The following is a 6,000-nucleotide window of genomic DNA, read 5'->3' as shown; positions in this document are numbered from 1 at the left end:
TGCTGCAGGACTGCCCCAGATATTCAAGGCAGAAGGTGGGGGAAGCTTTTATCTTCTCAAGGTGAGAACTTTTAGGGACTATGCTCACCTGGATGTGTAACTTGCATTGTGAAAAAGATGACACAGTTTGTTTGACTTTACCTCTGGGGTTGCACAGAGCACCAAATTGTAGAGCCAGCCCACTTATAGCTGAGGCTGTTGATTCTCAAACCACAACAAGATCCAAAACAGTCTAAGTAAAACAAGCAAGTAAATCCAAATCTAAGGAAACCAGGTAAAATTGTGTTTCAGAAAATTTGTGTTTCAGAAGCACTCTGATCTACAAAGGAATGTCTTTAATAGCATCCTGGATTGTTTACAGATCTGTTACTCCTTGCTAAAAAGGCTGTGGATGGGAAGGAAAACCTAAACCAAAAGTTTTAGAATCTCTGGCCAGTAAAATGACATTGTGAGGAATGTGTGGCCTGATTTAAAGCTGTAAAGACAGAGGAATCTATTCATACTATAATGAAAGGTATACCTTCTTCATAATCATCAATGCTGGAGAACACAGTGGGAGGAACATGGTTCTTTTCCAAGAAAATGCACGTGAAAGATTTGTATGAACATGGCACGTAGTAAGAGCTCAATAAATGTCATCCATCCTCATCATTTTCTCTGCCATGCTGCCTCATGCAAATATAAGGCTAAGGGAGTATCTTAAGGAGTCAAACTGTCTATTTCTCTGCCTCCATGTGAGCCTGCATTCTAATCACTGAGGACAGTTGATTATCATTTTCCAAAACAACAACAAAATCTCACAGACCAGAAGAGTCCCAAGTCAGTCCATTGTAGCACATTTGCAGTTTCCCAGGGAGAACTCAGGATGGGGAAACTTTCAATGAAAACTGGCCCTGTCTCTCTTCCAGGTGGCCACCAGAAGGTCAACTTGTTGGACGGATTCAAGATAAGAGGAAAGCAGGTTTCAAAGTTTCAGCACATTAGGATATACTTCTCCATTTTAGGTGGCTTTGGTTGTGCCTAAGATACTTCACACCCACAAAGTTCCATCTCTGGAAGGGTTTTCAGATTTATTATTTCTGCTAAAGATGTTTCCCTGTAGTTGAATGCACTTTATTTTTTCCCCTGCAATTACTCTGAAGTTACACAGTCAGTAGTGCGTATAATCTCAGATCCTACACACCCCCACCCCCACCGCCAGACTCCTCTACCAGTCTCAAAGGGCTTACCATTTAGGGCCTTAGAAAGCTGTCACCACCATCTCTCATCACAAATGTTTTCTCTTGAAGTATCTTCTCATGTTGTCTTTTTCATTCATTTACTCATTCATAAAGTTATTCACTCATTGGCTTCTGTCCTTCCCTGGACTGCACTCTCTGTACTGCTTAGCTGGTGAACTCCTGCTCAGTCTTCAAAATCCAGCTTAGATGTGAGCACCTCTAAGAAGCCTCCCTCGTTGCTAATAGGTGATGTTGAAACTGAGCATTCTTGCCCTAGAGGCTGGAATCTAGACAAACTGCTCTCTTGCCTCTAATCCACAGTCCTCTACCCTGACTCCCTGGTTCTTCTCTCAACTGGGATCCCTGTACGGCAGCTTTTTAGAATTAGTATTACACAGACCAAGAAATATTAGTGTGAATGAAGAAGCAACTATTTATGGATTTTTCTCTTAGACTTAATTTTTCATCAAGGAAATAAAAACCAGGAATTGATTTTGTATTTATCTTATCTGCTTTTTTTTCTTTTTCTCCCGCTGCCTTCTTTTCTCTATGTGTGGTATTTTTACATTTCACTTCATTTTATTTAATGGCTTTAAGCTATAACTATTCTTAGTGATTGTAGCTATGATACTATGCATTCCAGACTAATTATGTTACAATTAAATTATAACTATTTACCACTTCACAGAATATTTAAGATAAAACAGGCAAAAACTATCTATAGAATCTAAATCATTGTTGATGACTACAGATTAATGGAAATGTTTGCAAAGTTTTTCTCGTGTTAGTGATTGTAGCACATTGTCTTTTCAATTCCAGAAATTGTCCATGCATTTATCCTTTTCTTTATTGCATACAAATGTATTTTCTCCTGTGCATGTTGTCTTATACTCCTAAAATTTAGTCAACCACACAATCAGTTGGATCTATTCAAAATTTTTATTTCATTCAAGAACTCAGTAAGACATAAATTTTAAGACCAAAGCAAATAAACAAAAAATGCTAGAGTTTAATAGAAAATTCAAGAAAGAGGACTAGGAAACAAAAAGTAACCAAAATCTGAAAGAATGTCTTTTACAGTATTTAACGTTTAACGTGTAATATTTTAAAAATTCATTTTAGATTACTAATATTCTGATTTGTAATTCATAAGAGAATCCATCATTTTCTCCACTACATTTTACAATAAGAAATCTCTTTAACCACAAGGACACATTATTTTTCCCCTTTATTCATTTTTTGAACACATAGACTTATAATTCCTCCCCAGATTTTCCCGAAAGAATTGCTATTTTGGATACTTCAAGGTAGAAATAGATAGGAAGACTTGACCATGATTCATTGTATCTGAAGACTCAAAGGATGGATGCAGTGGCTCAAAAGTAGATATTTCAGTGAATGTGAAGATATGGGATTCATTGCTAATGAAAAATGAAAGGTTTCAAGATATCCATATCCAGAAAATGCCCTGCTAGGGGGAACTTGGGGCCCTTTAAAAGAGCAGTCTCAGGTCTACTCCTGGTAAATGAGTGCCTTCCATTTCTCAAATTCATGGTCTAGACTATAAGTTCTGCAGGCAATTGGAGTGTCCCTTGTTGGTAAAGAGATTCTTTTCAAATTCCATTCTTTGCATGTTCCTACATCTACTTCCCAGTATGGAAGCAAGAGGTCAACCAAGGGGAGCCCATGATGCAAACTGACTAGTTGTCTCTTCTGATTCCATTTTAAATGCCCACTTTGGACACCACACAGGTTATCAGAAATTGCAGGGTCATTGTTTGATGTGTCTATATCTGAGGTTATAGCCATTGTGGAGAGAAAACAATTTAGCAAATGCACAGAGTGCATAATATGGCCCAGTCATGGTAGAGGTCCACATATCCCTTTTGCACTTAGGTTAATTTCTGCTCTTTCCCCAGTTGATAAAACCTTCCCACAGAAATCTTTCCTTAACTCCCAACTTAGGACTCCAATGACCCATGTTAAAGATCCTGTCTCATGGTGGTTAACTAGCTAATCAATAAAAATTTTTCAGTGAAGGAAGTGAGCAGTACAAGACATTTAGGCAGCATACATATTTTAATGGTTAACTTTTCCCCCTCTGTACTGATCACATCCTCTCCCAAGTCAAACACTTAGATATACATTAGCATTACAATTTTTTTTCACAAATCTAAGAAAAATGATAAGATTAGATTGGGTATCTTGTGAGGAAATCAAGGAGACAGGTCTTTCCCCTATGTAGAACAGATTCAACTTCAGACTTGGGCACTGCAGGGAGACCTTAAGCAGTGGCACCAATTTAGACCCCAGAAGAGGTTAGGAAGCATTGAATAGGAAGAGATTTATGAATTGGCATCCCCTCCAAATAACAGGTGTCTCAGAGTAAACCAATCTGTACTGATGACCAACTCTGCCAGGTGGCTCACTTATGCCTAGAGTAGAATTCAGCCATCAGTCCTTATCAGAGATCACCAGGTGATTCTAATCTGTATCCAGGGCTGAGTACCACAGATACAGGAGGGACATAGATATATAAAATGCCAAAATTCAGATAATTCCCTCCTGTGATGGAGAATAAACTACAATGTAATTCTCTCTGAGATTTTAGTGAGGAAGGGGATTGTAGGACAGGTTGTTAAAACTTTGGAATCCTCGGGTTCAAGTGGAGAGTAGCTTTCATCTGAGGCTCCAGAGACTTGATCTTGAAAACCAACTTCCCCCACTGCCAATTGGGCCTGACACTGTGCCCCTGAGAGACCAAAGGGCATGGAGGATCTGGGGGTCCTCATGCAGTAAACTGATGCAGTGGAGACAGCAGATGTATCCACATTTTCAAGTCATGAGTGCATGGTATTTTCTGACACCAACCACAACCAATTCTCCAACTGGGTGTCCAACAATTCAATTCGATTCAATTCTGACATTAACCAGTTACAGTCAGACTTCACAGGTTTAAGGGCTCAGTCCCACAAGACTGCCTCCAGTTCATATACCAGCCACAAATGCGGTGCTCAGATTACCTGACAGACTAGAAATCTAGAAGTTACCATGACAACGTCCTCATGTTTGCTCACTCACTACAATGACTCATAGAACTCAGGAAAGCACTTTACTTAAAGGATACAACTCAGGAAAACCCAAATGGAAGAGACGCCTAGAGCAAGGTAGGTGGGTGTGGGGCTGGTGAACAGCGTCTGTGCCCTGTTTGAGCAAGTCTCTTTCCCAGCATATCCGTGTGTTCACCTTCCCTGAAACTCCCCAGTCCAGCTGTTCAAGAGTCTTTATCATCGAGTCTCCAGCCCTCTTTCCTCATCAGTAGTCAGTGGGCGGAGCTGGAAGTTCCAAACATCTAATCACATGTTTGGTCCATCTTAGGGCTCTCTATGTGCCCACTTTGGACACCACACACTAGGGGCTCCACCCTAAGTCCCTCATTAGCATAAACTCAGGTGTGATCCAAAGGGTTCTTTATGAATAAAAGACACTCCTATCACTGGGGAAATCACATAGGTTTTAGAAGCATGTGCCAGGAACCTGGGAGGAAGAACAAATATTTTTTTTATTATTCCACAAAGAGTCTCTCCAGAAAGGCTTGGTAAACCAGATATCTGCTCACTTCTTCAAAGTGTTCCAATAGCCATTGCCTGGAGGAAGGCAAATGAACAAGTTAATGGGATCCTGTATCATTTAAATGTTGTCTCCTGAAAGGAATTCATCTTTAACTTGAAAATAGGTAATGTGCCCTTATTAAATGTCATTTCTAGTGGTAAGCAATAAGCACACAAAATAAAGGGCACATGGTTCACACCTAGACAGATCTGAAATGTGAGTTGGAATGAAAGCCCAAAATTATCATTGGGCTTTGAGCTGAGGTGGAAGAAAGATCCAAGCTTATCAGTGTCTCCAGCCCCCCCAGCAGGTCCTGCCTGGCTGGGGCATTTCCCAGAGGAGAGCTAAGAGTTTAAGGAGTTGAAGGGGACACAATTTTCAACCTTCTAGATCAGCACTTGGCAATAAAAATATAAATGCAGGGCACATATGTAATTTTGAATTATTTAATAAACACATCCACAAAAAGAAAATGAAAAATGGTGAAGTAAATGTAAATAACCTATTTTTGCTCAATATATCCAAAATGTTAGAATTTAATTAAGGTGCATAACAGAATATCATACCCCGAAAGAACACAGTACTGTATTTCCTGGTATTTACTGGCTCAAAATATAGATGCTCCTCGACTTATGATGGGGTTACATCTCAATAAACTAATTGAAAGTCAAAATTATCATTGTCAAAAAGCCTTTAATACACCTAACCTACCGAACATCATAGCTTATCCTAGCTTACGTTAAACGTGCTCAGAGCACTTCCATTAGCCTACAGTTGGACAAAATCACCTAACACAAAACCTATTTTATAATAAAGTGTTGACTATCTCATGTAATTTACTGAATACTGTAATGAAAGTGAAAAACACAATAGCTATATTGGAACTCAAAGTATCATTTCTACTTTCACACCATTGGAAAGTGGAACCATCATAAGTCTGGGACTGTATGTATATTGATCTCCAGCAGTTCTGACCTGCAGAGGATTTTGTCCCCAAAGAGACATTTGACAATGTCTGCATACATTTGGCAATGTCTGGGAAGGCTGTTACTGGCATCCAGTGGACAGAGGTCAGGGATGATGCTAAGTATCTTGCAAGGCACTCTATAGCTCCCCACAACAGAAAGGTCTTGCCCCAAATATCAACAATGCTGAGATTGAGAAGCCC

This window comes from Cynocephalus volans, chromosome 2 (assembly GCF_027409185.1).
Source record: "Cynocephalus volans isolate mCynVol1 chromosome 2, mCynVol1.pri, whole genome shotgun sequence".
In the NCBI taxonomy this organism is placed as follows: Eukaryota; Metazoa; Chordata; class Mammalia; order Dermoptera; family Cynocephalidae; genus Cynocephalus; species Cynocephalus volans.
The sequence above is the reverse complement of the archived record's forward strand: the minus strand, read 5'-3'. Positions refer to the sequence as shown.